The sequence below is a fragment of the Delphinapterus leucas genome, chromosome 1, assembly GCF_059928025.1.
Source record: "Delphinapterus leucas isolate spDelLeu-1000000601 "Yukka" chromosome 1, BTC_Dleu_Yukka2, whole genome shotgun sequence".
Classification (NCBI taxonomy): Eukaryota; Metazoa; Chordata; class Mammalia; order Artiodactyla; family Monodontidae; genus Delphinapterus; species Delphinapterus leucas.
Window position 1 is genome coordinate 18,490,327 of NC_143129.1, and position 17,148 is coordinate 18,507,474.

General features: G+C 34.8%; 2 pseudogenes; both read right to left on the bottom strand.

Moving 5' to 3' along the window:
- Nucleotides 1–2,523: 2,523 nt before the first annotated feature.
- On the bottom strand, nt 2,524–3,995 carry LOC111177391 (metalloreductase STEAP2 pseudogene; annotated as a pseudogene).
- Nucleotides 3,996–14,633: 10,638 nt separating this feature from the next.
- LOC111177414 (poly(A) polymerase alpha-like) lies at nt 14,634–15,786 on the bottom strand (annotated as a pseudogene).
- Nucleotides 15,787–17,148: the final 1,362 nt, after the last annotated feature.

The window sequence follows — 17,148 nt, forward strand, 5'->3', positions numbered from 1 at the left end:
TCTTCACCCAGACTTTTCATCAAAATAAGCCATATGCACCAGTCTCAATAGTTTCAAAGACAGAAATATTAGAAAGTATATTCTGACCATACTGGTCTTAAAATAATAATTAATTACAAAAGGCATTTAGAAATGTCCCATATATTTGGAAATTTTAAAAATCATTTGTTAAGAACTCATGGATTAAAAAAAAGTAATCACGGGTAATTATAAAATATTTTGAAATTAATTATGTTAAAATCTCAATGTATCTAAATTTGTGGAATAGAATTAAAGCAGTGATTAGAGAGAAACTTATAAATGCTCATGTTTTAAAAGAGTAGAAATAAATCATCTGTCATAAAAAGTAAAAGGAAGTTGAGTAATTTATATCTGATGCAATTAGTAAGAAGGATAATAATAGTGATAAGAGCACAAATAAAAGAGAAAGTGGAACAGTAATAGTAGAATTAACAAAGAACAGGTACATTAACAAGATGATGTGAAAGAAAGAAAAGGAGCAAGTGAGAGGATAAAAATTACCTACATCAGAAATGAAAGAAAGAATATCAATACTGATCATCCCACAGACAATAAAAGGTAAAAAAGATTTTCATGTACAACCGTATGCCAAGAAATTGGACCATCTCCCTGAAAAATCACAACTTACCACACTTGTCACAGAATAGCCCTCTGCCAATTTAAGAAGTTAAATTTGTTAGAAACATTACTACAAAGAAAACTCGAGACCCATATGCTTTCACAGCTGAGTTCTCTCAAACACGTTTGGAAGAACTGATAGCAACCATATACCATATCTTTCATAAAATACAGAAGAAGAAAAATTCCAAACTTATGGAGGCAGAATAACACTGATATGAAAACAAGAATATTAAGGGTTGAATTGCATCCCACAAAAGGTATGCTGAAGTCCTAACTCCTAGTACCTTTGAATGTGAACTAATTTGGAAACAGGGTCTTTGCAGATGTAATCAAGTTAGTCTGAGGTTATACTGATTAGGATGGTCCTTAATCCACAGGACTTGTCTCCCTATAAGAAGAGGAGAAGACACAGACTCATGAAGAGAGAAGACCACGTGACCAGGGAGGCAGCAATGGAAGACCAATGGAGAGTCACGAGCACTTGAGTCAGAAACGTCAATCATTTCACTGTGAAATTTAATCTTTATTAAATACTAATGGTGATGAAATGGCAACAGTAGAGGAGGAGAGGGTGAAAACATATAGACACAGAGTATCAATAGTGAAAGTTCTCTGAAAATGGAGGAGTCCAAGAGATGCAGGTTAGTATAATTATGATGACAATAACTAGCATTTATTGAAAACTTTATATACGCTTAACACTGTATAAACAAACAGCAAAATCATTAAAACGTCCAATGAGGCCACTTTATTTTGCACAAATTAATAAATAATTAGGTAATGAACTAATAAAACCAACAAATAGCTGTTGGTTTTTGGTCATGGTGAATTCATTCAAATTCATGTACTTTCATTCCTTGAAATGTCTGGAATCAAAACATTTCTAAAGCTGTATTTGACAAAAAAAATACATTAATTGAGATTTATTTGAGTTTGTTCAAATATTAAAAATCGATTTAAATTTTTTTGGGGGGAATCATAAATGAAATCTATTTTCATACTATCATAAGATCCTTTAAAAGTTTTTCCCAGTGGTATCATATATGTAAAGTATAAACAGCTACAACAGGGCAAAAAGCATCCTGTATTTTAGTTTTTACAAATTCTACAGCAAGAGGCCGGAGAGTGGAAGAATGTATAAGTTGAAGTTACTTATATTTTTGAGTCCTTGTTTCTTCTTGAAAGTGATGCCAAAATATTATAAATTTCTCAAGAGACCATTTTATAATAAGGAATTCTTGTATTTACCTATAAAAATCCAGTGTCAGATACGTAATCTCTTGTACTGAACATCAGAAAGACGAGATGTGCTGTCAGACAGTACCTGTGATGGTGAGGATGAATGGATAAAAGTCTCTTGGGCTTTTTTTCGACAGTTATTTCCAAGTTTTTCTTAGTTGTATCTGACAGTGTTATAAATCCATTCATCTTGTTAAAGCTTTTGTGGAAACTAACTTGTTAAAACTACCACTTGACTTTGATAAGTAAAAGGGTAGTAATGCTTTATAACAGCCTTTTATTTCAAAACATGATGCACTTTGTCAATTTTTGAATAATGACTTTGTGGTCTTGGATTTATGATTAATTCATCATATTCATTGACAGGTTATTGTATTTTGGAGGTACAGAGATGTCCATGATATTCTGAGCTGCTGTAATTGATCAAAACTTCTTAAAGGGAAAGAAAAAATATTCTTTTGATAAAATGCAATGTTAAAAAATATAGTCACTCTATGGTGACTGGCCCCTTTCTGTTTTTTTTTTTTTTTTTACTTCTCTGCTTTTATTCTGCAAAGAAAGGGATAGTAGCAGCTTTTACTCTAAATGATTTTGAATTAGCCACATAATTCTTATGCAGAAACATTATTTAAAGAATAATTCTTTCCCCTCCCTAAATATACCAAAATTTCTATTACAAGGTATGTAAAATTTTACAGTATTTTAAATCTTATGTTTTACAAATTATACTAATCAAGTATTTTACTAGCATCAGATAAATATCAAGCACGTCCCAAACCTGCTGACAAACCATGTTGAGAAAGAAGTATCTCTCTGGACTTCTCACTGGTAAACAGAGGCTGTAGGCAACATGGACTGAAGCGAAGAAAAAGCTTAGTATCCAAGCAGTTTTCTACCTGTAACCAGGCCTCCAACCAAGGTGGAAATCTCCTACACTTCATGCCTTAATAAAGCTGATAAGCAGCTGCCAGGAGACCTGTCAGGTAGACCAGGGACAGCAAAGTAATGGCAACTACAGGCAAGGTTTTATTCACAATCTCAATAGGAATCTTGTAAAAGTCACTCTGCTGGTTTCTAGCATATGGATGAATCACACCTCGGACAAAAGAATAACGAAAGAAAAACGCGGCCAGGTTACCACCACTGGCCCTCTCCAGAGAGTAAACAGTCGCAGGGGTAAAATTTCAATCTCCCTAGCTGATGATAATGATCCCAAGTCAATGGGAATTAAATTCAACTGACCAGCAAGTTCAATAACCTGCTGTCAAGCTTGAATGTTGTTGCTACATAGATAAACCTGCAGGCTGGCAGCCTTAGGTCCTAACTGAAGTGCCCAAGCTGAGACAACAGTAAATCCTTTCACAATCAAGGAGTCCAGGAATAATGAAGCCAAATATTCCACATTGGATTCTGGGTATTGGTTTGTCCTCATGTTATTGCTCACATCAATCAAGGATTTTACCCATAAGCAGATGTCTCAGGTCCCACAGGGAGATGTAATGTTCTCTATGTATGGCAACATATATTTTACTTTTATTAGAGCATCTTCATGGTGAGTGACATCTACTACATGAGGAAAAAATTCAGAAGCAAACTTAGGATTTCTGCTTCCTATGACCACATGATAGCCACATCTAATAAGTCGAATGGTCAGGGATTTAGCAAAATCCCCACTTCCAATTACACCTACAGAGACTTTCTTTGCACCTTTGATACCACTTATGCCATTAGGCAAAAAAGTTTCGCTAAGTCTTTTGGGGTTTTCCATCATAGAGATCGATTCCATGATACGGACTCTTCCAAGATCACCACGGATATCCTGAGAATCTTGTTCAAATGCAGATTCTGATTCAGTAGGTCTGGAGAGAGGCCCGAGATTCTGCACTTCTGATAAGGTGGTGCTGATGCTACCGCAGGCCCCTCTTTGAACAGCAAAGCTCTCCGCGCCCTCTGCGGGGGGCAGAGGCGGGCCTAGCAGCTCCCCTGGAGCAGTGCCGACTCCCTCGGGGTCTCCCCAGGGGCCTCCCAGGGCTCTTCGGCCTAGAGACCCCGCCCCCGGCCCGCGGCTGGCAGCTTCCCCACCTCCGACTGGCCCCTTTCTATAATGCGCCCTGTCAGTCTCTCCCTTCTTCCTGGGTCACATCAGAAAACTAGATGACAGCATTTCAGAAGCGGTCCCACTGCTGCTGCTGCTGCTGCCACTCAGAGGATGTGAAAAATGTACAGCCAGTAGTTTGGCTCAAGCAGTGGGAGGTAAAGGGTGCATTTTCAATGCAGTGATGAGGCAACAACAAACTTTATAGCAGATGAAATGACTATTTTATGGACATGCAATGGAAAAAAGTAATATTTAAGGGGGAAAGATAAAACAAGACAGAGAAAGCAACAGTATTAAAAGAATGGAATCAAGCACAAAGACAATTTCTGTGGCTGAAAAACTTGACAAGCAATTCAGGAAATATCTGGAAAGTCCCATCCCTGGAAGCATTGCTCTATAGCTGTGTTCTCTCTTGCTGCTGTGGTCATCAGTTTTAGAAAACAGTTCTTTGTGAATATTTTTATGTTCCCTACCAACTAGTTCCCGCCCCACTGGGTGACATTCTAAACTGGCCTCTGTACAAGGAGGGCAAGGAGATACCAAAGAAAGAGGCAGACCACTCCAAATTGGTAGGTGGCAATTTAATGAGCAAGGGGAACTTACATACTTGTCTTGAGCAGCTTCAGGATGAGTAGATCTCCACACCCATCTGTCAGAATCTTAAATGCTCATACAGAGGCCTTAACAGGGTTTGGTCACTTATTATACTGTCCTAATTAGGGACCTAATTAAACTTAAAAGTTTTTGCACAGCAAAGGAAACAATAAACAAAATGAAAAGACAACCTAAGAAGGGGAGAAAATATTTGCAAATGATGCTACCAACAAGGGATTAATTTCCAAAAATATTAACAGCTCATATAGCTCAATATCAAAAAAACAAACAACCCAATCAAAAAATGGACAGAAGACCTAAATAGACATTTCTCCAAGAATACATATGGATGGACAAAAGGCACATGAAAAGATGCTCAACATCAATAATTATTACATAAATACAAATCAAAACTACAATGAGGTATCACCTCACACCAGTCAAATGGCCATCAAAAAGTCTACAAATAATAAATGCTGGAGAGGCTGTGGAGAAAAGGGAACCCTCCTACACTGTTGGTGGGAATGTAAATTGGTTCAGTCACTATGGAAAACAATATGGAAGTTCCTTAAAAAACTAGAAATAGAATTATCATATGAACCAGCAATCCCACTCCTGGTCTTATATCCTGAAAATATGAAAACTCTAATTTGAAAAGATACATCACCCCAATGTTCATAGCAGCGCTATTTACAATAGCCAAGATGTGAAAGCCACCTAAATATCCATCAACAAAGGAATGGATAAAGAAGATGTGGTACATATATAGAATGTAATAGAATATTACTCAGCCATAAAAAAGAATGAAATAATACCATTTGCAGCAATATGGATGAACCTAGAGATTATCATACAAAGTGAAGTAAGTCATACAGAGAAAGACAAATATAGCAATCATATGTGGAGTCTAAAAAAAATGATACAAATGAACTTACTGACAAAACAGAAACAGACTCACAGACATAGAAAACAAACTAATGGTTACCAAAGGGGAAAGGGGGGGGAAATAAATTAGGAGTTTGGGATTAACATATACATACTTTATACATAAAATATATAAATGACAAGGACCTACTCTATAGCACAGGGAACTACATTCAATATCTTTTAAGAACCTATAATGGAAAAGAATCTGAAAAATAATATATATATATATATATATGAATCATCTTGCTGTACACCTGAAACTTACAGAACATACTAAATCAACTATACTTCAATTTGTAGAAAAAGTTCATACAGAGGCCCTAATGGGGTTTGGTCATGTATTACATGGGCTAGATGATCCCAATGCCTTACTCTCTCAAGTCTGTGTCCTTGAAACAGTCCCTAGTGTGGGAATGGTGGGAAGAAGGTACATTCCAAGATAGTGGATAGGGTGAGGAGCCTCCTATTGCCTGGGTCCAACTAGTGGGTCAACTGCCAGTCACAGCATTTCGGTGACCTCCTCCAACAGTTGTTCACTCTTAGACCTGAAATTTATGTTACAGTATGATCTAGTAGCTTAAGGTAACCTCCGAAACCACCTTATGTCTCATTTCTATGACTGAGGTAACACCAATCACTTTGCCTTGTGTGTGCTTCACCCATTTTCATACAATCAACTCCCACTCAGCCTCTAGGATTCAGCCCGCCTGTCCCTCCAGAGGTCTTCTGAGGCCAGATTTCAGTGTTCTTCTTTCTGACTCCAGAACATAATATTATTTTACTAATTACACAAATTTTACTGTATACATTTGTATACATACAAATAATTTTACTATATGCATTTTTTAAAGTTGCTCTTGCTTATTGAACTCCACTTCCCTACAAAACCTCCTTGTTGAATTTACAGTACTTAGCACATTTCCTAGAACAAGGTAGCATTCCATAAGTATTTGTGAATTCACCATTTAAACTAAATAGCCTATTACGAGCAATTTTATGAATGAATACACTTACCAAAATTCAAACTCAAATGATTGAATGTAGTTACATTACATTTTTTCTCTTTTCATTTTATAACAGGCAAGCAAATACACCTAATCACCGTGGAGATCTCTAGTTAGATTGTGACTTCATTTCAGAGAACTGCAGTCATCACTTGAATGTGTTCAGTACACCTCTAACAGACATATACTTGCTATTAAGTTAGAAGCATTTGATCTCAGAAAATGCAAAGACTACTGTGAAAGTCATTTGTAAGAACTGCTCAAACTGCCCAAAACATATTTCAAGTATATTTGCTTTCATAAGACCTGTCAAACTCTACATGGATTATATTTTACTTATTACAAGTATTTCTCATAGTAGAAATATGATTGTAAAGGAGATTTCATTGTAATTATTTTAATTTTATCTTATACACATAATGTTCTGAAGTGTCTATGTACTTATATGTTATAGTAATAAAGCACACAATGTGATATGTACTACATATACATCTCAGGAAAAGCTATGCTTCTGAAGTAGGACAATTATTCTATTCCCTGTGACTGAATATGACTCTGAAAACATTCTATGATTAGTTATCCATTTCTTATTATGTGAAAATAGAAGACTAAACTTGGATCTAAGATGGAAAATACAACCCATAGGCTGAAATTTTATTATAACAAATATAAGATGCCTTAGTTTAATCGGTAATATGCCAACAAGTGTTTTCAGATAAATAACTAGGTACAAGTACTGGGGTATAAAAGTGAGTTAGATACAAAGGTGAAAATGAGAAGAAGTTCACGATTTGTGGAAAAGGTAAAGCTGAAAATGACTACAATACTATATGATTTATACTACCATTAAATTAAATGAGGGGTGATACTTGCTGTAGAATGGATGAGCTAGAAAATTCTATTTTGCCTGAAATTCACTATGGGCAAGACCTGATAAAGTCATATTCATCTCCAGATAAAGTCATATTTATTCAAGTTGTACCTTCTCTCCAAAATCAAATCCTTTTTGGCTGTATTAAGCGTTCCTATTTTTTCTAGGTTGAATTAAGTCTTCTTAATTTTTCCTAAGCTTTTCAAGCATCAGTTAGACCACGGTATAGTAATTTTGTAATAGATTTTAGTTACAAGCCTGTCTCTTTCATCAGATAAAAGATTGGCTGGGTAATATCAGAGTATTATATATTGTGCATGCTCTATTTCCGTTACTCAGCACAGTATTAGGGTTTTTTCACAATGTTCTCAGAATAATTTCAAATCTTTAGGATTGAGAAATTAATAAAGATTCCTAGTCTCCTAAAATTTTCTTACAATTATTGTCACAAATTATAAATTACTGCAAAATCCGCAACACAGCATTGACTCTTGATTGTCTGAAGAACAAATTATACTCAGCGTTGAAACATAAGTTTTAAAAAAAATCCTACAACTAGCCAGAAATCATCTATGATGAACACTTTATAAAGATTTCCATTGAGTTTTTCACAGAAAAACTACCAAATCTCCTAGGATGTGATTAGACAAAAGTAGAAATACCACTTCCAAAACTAAACTAGTTTATTCAATTAAGTTCTAAGAAAAAGTAGAAGAAATTGTTATCCTGAAAAATATTTTTCTTATTATTATGTTTCATCACATCTAAATTTTTTCTTTTTTGGAAATTATTTTTTAAGGAATAAATGTAGGTGTCTTTTTTCTAAAATATCACATATAATTTATTTCAATTTTTTTCTTTTTATATCTATCCAAATTTTATCCTAAATTACTAAGACATTGTGAGAGTCAGATTTGTTTATCTAAATATTAATATGTTTTTGTTGTTAATGAATTCTCATTTCCATTCTTATAATTTTAATAATCTTCTCAAGATCATAATGCAAAACTATTCATTTTAACTTACTCAGCCTATGTATTTATTGACATTTTACTTTCATACTGAATCCTTTATTTCTAGTTATCCTATATTTGCATATATAATGCTTAAATTATATATCAAAACTTTTATTTATACCTATACCTTTGAAGCATAATGCATGTGGATGAACAAGTCAGATTAAAGAAAGCACTGTAAATGTACTGTCTTGATCATGTAAGAGTTAACAATTTCATATTGTTATATGTTATTTATGATATGTACTTATTTACAGGGCATCAAAAATAAGCTTGACTATTCTCTAAAAACACAGTGGAAGGTAATAAAGCATTTTCCACTAGATTCTGATTTTATCAGAATGTAAGCTATTTTAGAAAAAGGTCCTGATTAAAGCTCTTATATTAGATTGTTCAAGTATTCTTGCAAAAACTGTAATGCTGGTTTGTCACGGAGATTCTTATCTTTCAAGAGCCAAGAATGTTGATAATTGAATTCTTACTTAGGACCAAAAGCAAAAACTGGAAAACAAACTATGCGAGAAAAATTCTCTAACTATACATGGTATAAACAACCCTGAGGGATGGAAATTATCCTCTCTATATTCTAGTTGAATTATAAATAAAATTGTGTATCACAATATTTACAGTATCTTCAGCCAGATTCATTGCTTTTTTGTTTACACTACCTGAGCATTCTGTGTATGCTCTGTATATTTATGACAGAACCCAATTTATGTGTTTAGTTCCTCAGCTGTGTTTTTGCATCATAATTACAAATAAGGTTTAATATTTAGCAAATTTGCTTAATAACTGTAAAAACAAACAAAAAAACCCCTAAAGCTATACAACTGTATAGAAATTAAATTTCTGAATGTTAGCATTTGGTTTGAAAATTTCTTAAAGAAAGCATTAAAGAAATTTATAATTTACCAAATTATTTGATACATATGTTCTTATTTAGCGGAAGTTTCATATTGGTAACAGAAACATGCAGAAATGATCAATAATCATTTATGCTACAGCTCCATTTTGTCGGTTCATATTATTTCATACACTGTTGTGTTGCTAATGAGTGTGAAGGCAAGAGTTAAATGATTTAATTAAACCGAATTTTAAACTCCTACTTCTGTTTAATGCAACATCCACCTATTTCAACCTAGAAAAAAATTTGTTCTATGATAGAGTTGTCCTTTATGTATGGACATAACATCACCATTGTAATTCTTGGTCAATACGTCTTGACACTGACCTAAGACTTAGACTTCATTCCCTACACCGTTCAAATACTCCTCAGGTTTCTATTTAGAGTTCAATAAAGTGACTGAGGTAACAGAAATCACTTGCTCAGGTTGAAGATTTCAAATTTTCCACTTGGAAAATCTTTGCGCACATCTTAATGTACTGTTGGAGGAAATTAATGTTCTCAATGCCTGCTAATTTATATATAAATTATCTAGTTTGGAAACTATCCTTTATGTAATGGTCTATATCCACACCCCCTGTCAATATTCTCCAGTTTCAGTGCACTTGGTTTACTCATCATGTCACCTCTCGTCAACTCCTTGTTACATTTTCATTCTCGTATACTCTTATCCAAAGCCCAATTTGCCAATAAGATCTATTTTTTTTAAAAGGGAGAAAAAACTATTTTTATATCCTTATATATTCAAAATGGGTTTCAAATACAACATTGTTATGAAAGAATGCATACAATTTGAATTTTCATTTTATTTGTCTGCAAGTCAGCTTATATTGACGACTTCCGCCTTTCCCTAGAGCTCTGGCTCTCTTCCCTCGTCCCATGGCACCAGATGCCTCTGGTGTTCTTGTTAACTCTGAGATAGTCTTTCTTGGTATCCCTTATTCTTCAATACAAGCCAAGAACTGTTTCTATTCTAATTGTTACGATTTCAAGCCATTATTATGCCACTCTTGAATTACTACAATTCTTTCATGACTATTCTCCTTGTCTCTGGCATTTTCCCTCTCTGAAATCATATCCTCTTAGCAACTTTTCTTGTAACTGTGTGTATACCTTAGCTTAGCACTTATGACACAGTATTATAATTGCCAACTCACTTGTCTTTTATACATCTAGACAGTAAATTCATCAAAAGCGGGAATATCTTCTTCAGCGCTATATTACTAGTTCATTGTAAAATGTGTGAAACATATTATATTATAAGCAAAAGATATGTTTTTCAATAAATAGCTTCCTTGATCTGCTGTTTAAGTTGCCACCTTGTGTTTGTCAATGCTTTCACCATCACATTTCTCAGAACACCATAATTACCAATTGCTTCCACTGATTAATCAACCACAAACTTTTATCATGCACCACAGATTTTTGTACCTATCATCATAATGAACTTATTCTCCCAGAAACTGTTAATGTTGTAATGTTACTATTAACTAACCATTCTATCTATATTTCATTGTTAATATGCAGAGAGCAGAATAAATGTACATCTTCCCCAAACCAATTTCAACACGCGTTGAGGTAGTACACATATTGGGTTATATTTCCTTCTAGGCTCTTAAACATAAAGAGATTAAGTCACTAATTAATTAATGAATTAATTCAATATATAGTTATTGAAATCTTGCTATGGGATAAGAACTTACATAAGAGCTGAGGCTAGAGAAGTGGGTAAATGTAATCCCCATTAAAACTGGATTACAGTTAGAATATATGGATATAGGTCAAATAATTGAAGAAAAATACGTCTGATAAAGAGGGAAGAGCAGGATGCATTGGGGGCATAAAAAAAGGAGACAAACTAGTTTAGAAGATGGGAGGAAAGCAGAAAATCATGAAGCTGAGGAAATTAGTGAAGAGTGAAGACAACTATTTAAAGGAGCAAGATCTGAAGCTTAGAAACCTGAATGAAAGACTGGATAAGATGCAACTACTGGTGGATGGAATAAGAGAAAAGCATAATTGTGAGGGGGAGCATTAAAGCAAAGTCTTTCATTTGGGACAGGTTGCGTTTTGAGATGCTGGTGAAATACCCAATTGGTTAGTTCTAAGAAAGAGTCAACTATAAGGACATGAGGCTCAAAAATTAGATGTCGACTACAGAAATAGATGTGTGAGACTTCAATATAAGAAGACAATAGGCTACACGGGAGTAAATGCCATTGTCTGTGGAAGGTTTAAAGAGTGAAAGTTCTAAGGCCTTGATTGTAGCATTGATGTTCCCTCAACATTAACCAAAAAGCAAAGGAGAAGAAGCCTATAAAAGAATGTGATACGCAGCCAGAGAATGGAAAGCCAGGTGAATAAAACTTCCCAGGACCAAAGGAAAGACATGTTTAGAGAAGGAGGTCAATGGGTCTAATACTTTGGGGGTCAAATGTGTATGAAATAAAAATTGTCCACTGGATCCCTCGGCATAGATTTAATGAAACCTGTTTTGTTTAAATAAAGAGAATAAAAGCCAGAAAGTTATAAGTTGATTACAGATGGTTGAGGAAGGGGGGAAAAAAGTAAATGTGAACATTTTTTGAAGACATGTGACTGTTAAACTGAGAATGGGAGAGACTGGAGCCTGTGGGGATGCTGAGGAAAGTGCCGATAAAGGGAAACATGTGGAACACATAATTGGGAAAGAAGGTAACTGAAATGCTTAGGTCACTCAAAGGACAGACTGGAATGAGTGTTACACTAGAATCAGGAGAAGAGAATCTTATTCCACCACAACCAATAAGAACTAGGAAAGAATAATTACTGTAGGTTTGCATATTTAATGGCAGAAAATGGAAAACAAACCAACAAAAGAAACTTTTCATATTTTTAGAATTTTCTATGGAAATATGGCAGCTTAATTATTGGCCATATTTTTGGAAAAGAATGCAATTAAGGTGGAAGGATTTGAGAATTTGAGAGGAGAAAGCAGGAGATAGTTGATAAGTTTAATAAGACTGTTGGAATGTGTGGAGATTATAGGTAATACTGCAGCGTAAATTCATAGAAGTTGCGAAAATTTCTTCACTAGCACTGAATAGGTCAATGATGAAGGTAGTTTTAGTCATGGTTTTGTTTTGCTAGTTCTTTACAATAGTAAGCAGTGGGTAAATTGAGATTACTGTTTAGGTGAACTAATGATTGCTGTGTTGTACTGTAAATTCTAAACTGGTTATTTTCTTTTATTCCTCTAAATTCTAAAGTAATACTTTTTCATCAGGGCTAATTACTCATGACCTTGCATTTTTAATTTTTTGGTTGAAAGCTATTTTACACAGGGTAAACATGTACATATATTGATTTCCACTGTGATGAGTTTCAACATATTCATTCAACTGTGTAAACCATACTGCTATCAAAATATAGAAAATTCCTATTGGCCTCGAAAGGCCCTTCATGGAACTTCTCTTTTCATCTCCTCCACAGGAGACTTCTACTGTGTGCATTTCTATCAAAATAGATTGGTTTGGTGGTGCTCCAATGTTTCATAAAAATGGAATCTTACAGAATGTACTCATTTGTATTTGCTTCTTTCACTCCTTATGATGACTAGGATATTCATCCACATCACTTCATTGATCAGTAGCTTGTTTATATTCCTAAGTGGTACTACACTGTAGGATTATACCACAATTTGTTTATCCATTCTTCGTTAGTTGACACTAGGGTAATTTCCAATTACTGGCTATTACATGTAAAAATGCTGCAAATATACTTGTGCCTGCCTTTGGATTTCTCTTTTCATTTTTCTTGTGTAAATACTTAGGAGTGGAACTGCTAGGTCACAAAATTATTATAGTTTAATTAAAGAAGGTGCCGCCAAAGTTTTTTTTCCAAAGTGATTGTACTATTTTAAGCCTCTGTTAGCAATGTATGGAGAGTTCCTGTTGTTCCACATTCTTATCAAACACATTTGTTGTCACTGTTTTTACCATTTTATTGGGGTTTTTGTCTTTCTTCTATTTTTGATTTACAGGATGTCTGAATATCTTCATTTATTTTGCAAAGAAGTTCTTGTGTGTATATACATATATATGTATAATATATACTAATATACAAATAATAATTTATTTTGGAAAGAAATACTTGTGTGTATATATATATATATACACACATATAATAATAGTAGTAGTAGTAATAATAACGATTATTATTATTATACTTCTAAGGCTTCCATAACAAAATACCACAGACAGTGTGGCTTAAACAACAGAAATTTGTCTCTCAAAATTCTGGAGGCTAGAAGTCCAAGTTCAAGGGGTCAGCAGTTTTGGCTTCTCCTTAGACCACTCTCCTTGCCCCCACCTTATTGCTATGTTCTCACGTCGACTTTTCTCTAAGTACACACATTCCTCTCTCTCTCTCTCTTCTTATAAACATCCCAGTCATATTGAATTAGGGCCTCACCCTTATATCCTTCTTTAACCTTTATTAACTCTTTAAAACCCCATCTCCAAATATAGTCAAATTGGGGGGTTACAGCTTCAACATATAAATTTTGGAAAGGCAATCCAATATATGCATAATGGCCTGATTGTGTGTGTGTGTACACACACACACACACACACACAAATAAATATATGTGCATGTGTGTATATATATATTATATATATATATATATATATATATATATATATATGATATTTCCCCATCTTGGTCTGTCAGTTCATTTTGTTAAAAGTATCTTTCGACAGAAGATTTTAATTTTGAAGGAATCCAATTTGTGCTTTTTAAAAAATTGTATATTTTCTGGGTCCAATTAAAGAAATATTTGTCCACTTGGGACTTCCCTGGTGGTGCAGTGGTTAAGATTCCACCTGCCAATGCAGGGGAAATGGGTTCGATCCCTGGTCCGGGAAGATCCCACATGCCACGGAGCAACTAAGCCCGTGCGCCACAACTACTGAGCCTGTGCTCTAGAGCCTGTGAGCCACAAGTACTGAGCCTGTGTGCTGCAACTACTGAAGTCTGCGTGCCTAGAACCCGTGCTCCACAACAAGAGAAGCCACTGCAATGAGAAGCCTGCACAGCGCAATGAAGAGTAGACCCCACTCGCCACAACTAGAGAGAAAAGCCCGCGTGCAGGAAGACGCAACACAGCCCCCCAAAAACATACAATTGCTCAAAAAAAGAAAAATACTTTGTCCACTCAAAATCTGAGAAAATATTCTCCCATGTTTTCTTCTAGGAACTTTCTATTTGTGTTTATATTTATCTCACTGATTCATCTCAAGTTAATTTTTGATGTATGGAGTGAGATAAGTGACAAATTTCAACTTTTTAATATGTTTATAAGTTGTTCCAGCCATTTGTTTCAAAGACTTTCCATTTTCCTTTAGTTTACTTTGAGGAGATTTTTAAAAATATTATTGACAATTTACGTGTCTGTTCATATATATATCTTCTGTACTTTTCTATCCTCATGTTCATACCACACTCTTTTGGTTAATGTGAAAATAGAGTAACTCACAATCAATTAGTGTATGTCTTTTAAATTGACTCTTCTTTTTAATGATCATTTGGCTATCCAATACTTTTTATATGTAAGACATATTTTATTATTTATTTTAAAATTAATTTTATTTTAGTATAATTTAAACACATACCATTTAGAAAACATCAAGGAAAATTTATGTACAAAAGTTGATGCTATTGCATTTGGATAAAGTTAACGAGTTCCTGCTACTCACTTAGCCCAGGAAATACCACCAAGGAAACCTAATATATTGGAACAGATGTTGTGGAGTTTGGCCCCCAGTTTGATAGCTCTCAGAGTTAACCTGAAGTTGTCAATGATTAGAACTAGATGGGAAATTTCATTGGTTCCCCTGAAACTGTTTAGACTCCTTACACATATTCTATCTATTTTTTAAGCAGACTGTCATTTCCTAGGTCCAAATATTCTGGAATAGTCTTCAGTGCTAATCTTGCAAACAAAATATCAATCCCTAAGCTATCAAAACAGTTTGATAACTGGCCCAAATGCCTCAACAGCTCCTAAATCTTTCACTTCTTCCTGTAATTTCAATTTATAGAATGAGGTGAAAAAGTCACTTCAATCAATCTCTCTTGGTGCAACACAAAACACATCAATATTGGCAACTTTTGTATATATTCCTAATCTGTAAGATCCAAGTGTAAAAATATTTTCCTCCAACATTTTCAATCACAGATTGTGGAAGATTCTTGCTTTCATGGTTTTCTTGTATTCACTCTTACCAGGTTACATTTTCCAAAGTTAAAGTCTTGCATTGTTGTTCCTGTTACTCTTCAAAAACCCCAAAGGGCTTTGGAATCTCAATTAGTTTCTGTGTAAGTCTGAAGTCAGTCTCCTTTTGGGTCCACTAAACTGATAGCACAGAACGCTGTAGTGCTTCTGTAGTGGCTGTGTTTGTTCTGATTCCTGTGTTGTTACTGGAAATGACATCATCTCCAGCGCAGGCACCACCCAGTCACTTCCCCAGTACAACAGTTGTCACCGAGGACCTGGACACGATCCACTGAGCTAAAAAGGAGGGAGGGGGTTCTGCCTCTGCCCTGAGTCCAACTGCCTAAATATAAGATATATTTTAAATGCATCTTGTCAATTTCTGCAAAATGACTACCAGACTTTGGAGGTGAATATTTTGGGAAAAAGGACATCTTACAAATTTGAGTCTTCCTATTTATGAAGATTGATCCATCTTTTCATTTGTCTTTTTTTTTTTCCTTTCAGTGGTTTTGGGAGGTTTTAAACAAAGAGTTCCTACAACTTTTGATACATTTAAACCCAAGTATTCTATTTCCTGATCTTGTTTTAATGGGAAATGCTTTTTTATTATTATTCTAGAACAAGAAATTTTGTAGTTATATAAAAATAAAATAGATTGTATATTTACCTCATATACAAAAATTTTAATGCAATCATTTCTTAGTTTTTGTAGGGCTTTTTTTGTTTATAACTTAGAATTTTCTATAATCTTATCACTGCAAATAGAAAGAGTTTTACTTTTACTTTCTAATTCTTGTAAAATTCTTTATTTTTTCATTATATAAGGTCTTCAGTCTTAAGAGGTAGGAACAGACATTCTACCTTGTTCTCAGTTTTAAGTTGAAAATATAGTCCCTGAAAATGAAAAGTTATCTTATGTGAGGCTTTTTTTTCTTAGTTGCTGATTATCTGATTGAGGGGTTCACGTCTATTCTAATTTTTACTTTTTAGCTTAAATGTGTGTTTAATTCTGTTAAAGATTTTTTATTCAAATATTTGAATAATATTCAAACATTTATTGAATATTACTCAAATATTCAAACATCTATTCCAATATATTAGGTTTCCTTGGTGGTATTTCCTGGGCTAAGTGAGTAGCAGGAACTCGTCAACTTTATCCAAATGCAATAGCATCAACTTTTGTACATAAATTTTCCTTGGTGTTTTCTAATAATCTAATTTACTTTTCTGTTTCTATATATTTTCATTTCCTAAACATTTCATATAAAAAAGTAATACAGAGCCTGCTAAGCTCCCAGGCTGATCTGCTGCCCTCCAAAGCCCCCTCCAGGTAGCATGGGTCCTTGGGGGCAGAACAGGAGAGGCAGGCAGGAGGGGCCCTCCAGGAGGAGTGGGTGAGGAGTGGAGGGCGACTGCCCCACCCACTCCAGCACAGGCAGCCTGCTGAGCTCCCAGGCTTGTGCCTTGCCCTCCAAGGGCCCTCCCTCCCAGCCCAGCCACATTGGTCCTGGGGGCATAGGAGTGAGGCTGGGGAGATCAGGAGAAGCAGGCAGGAGGGGCCTGCCCGGACATCAGGAGGAGCAGGAGAGAAGAAGAG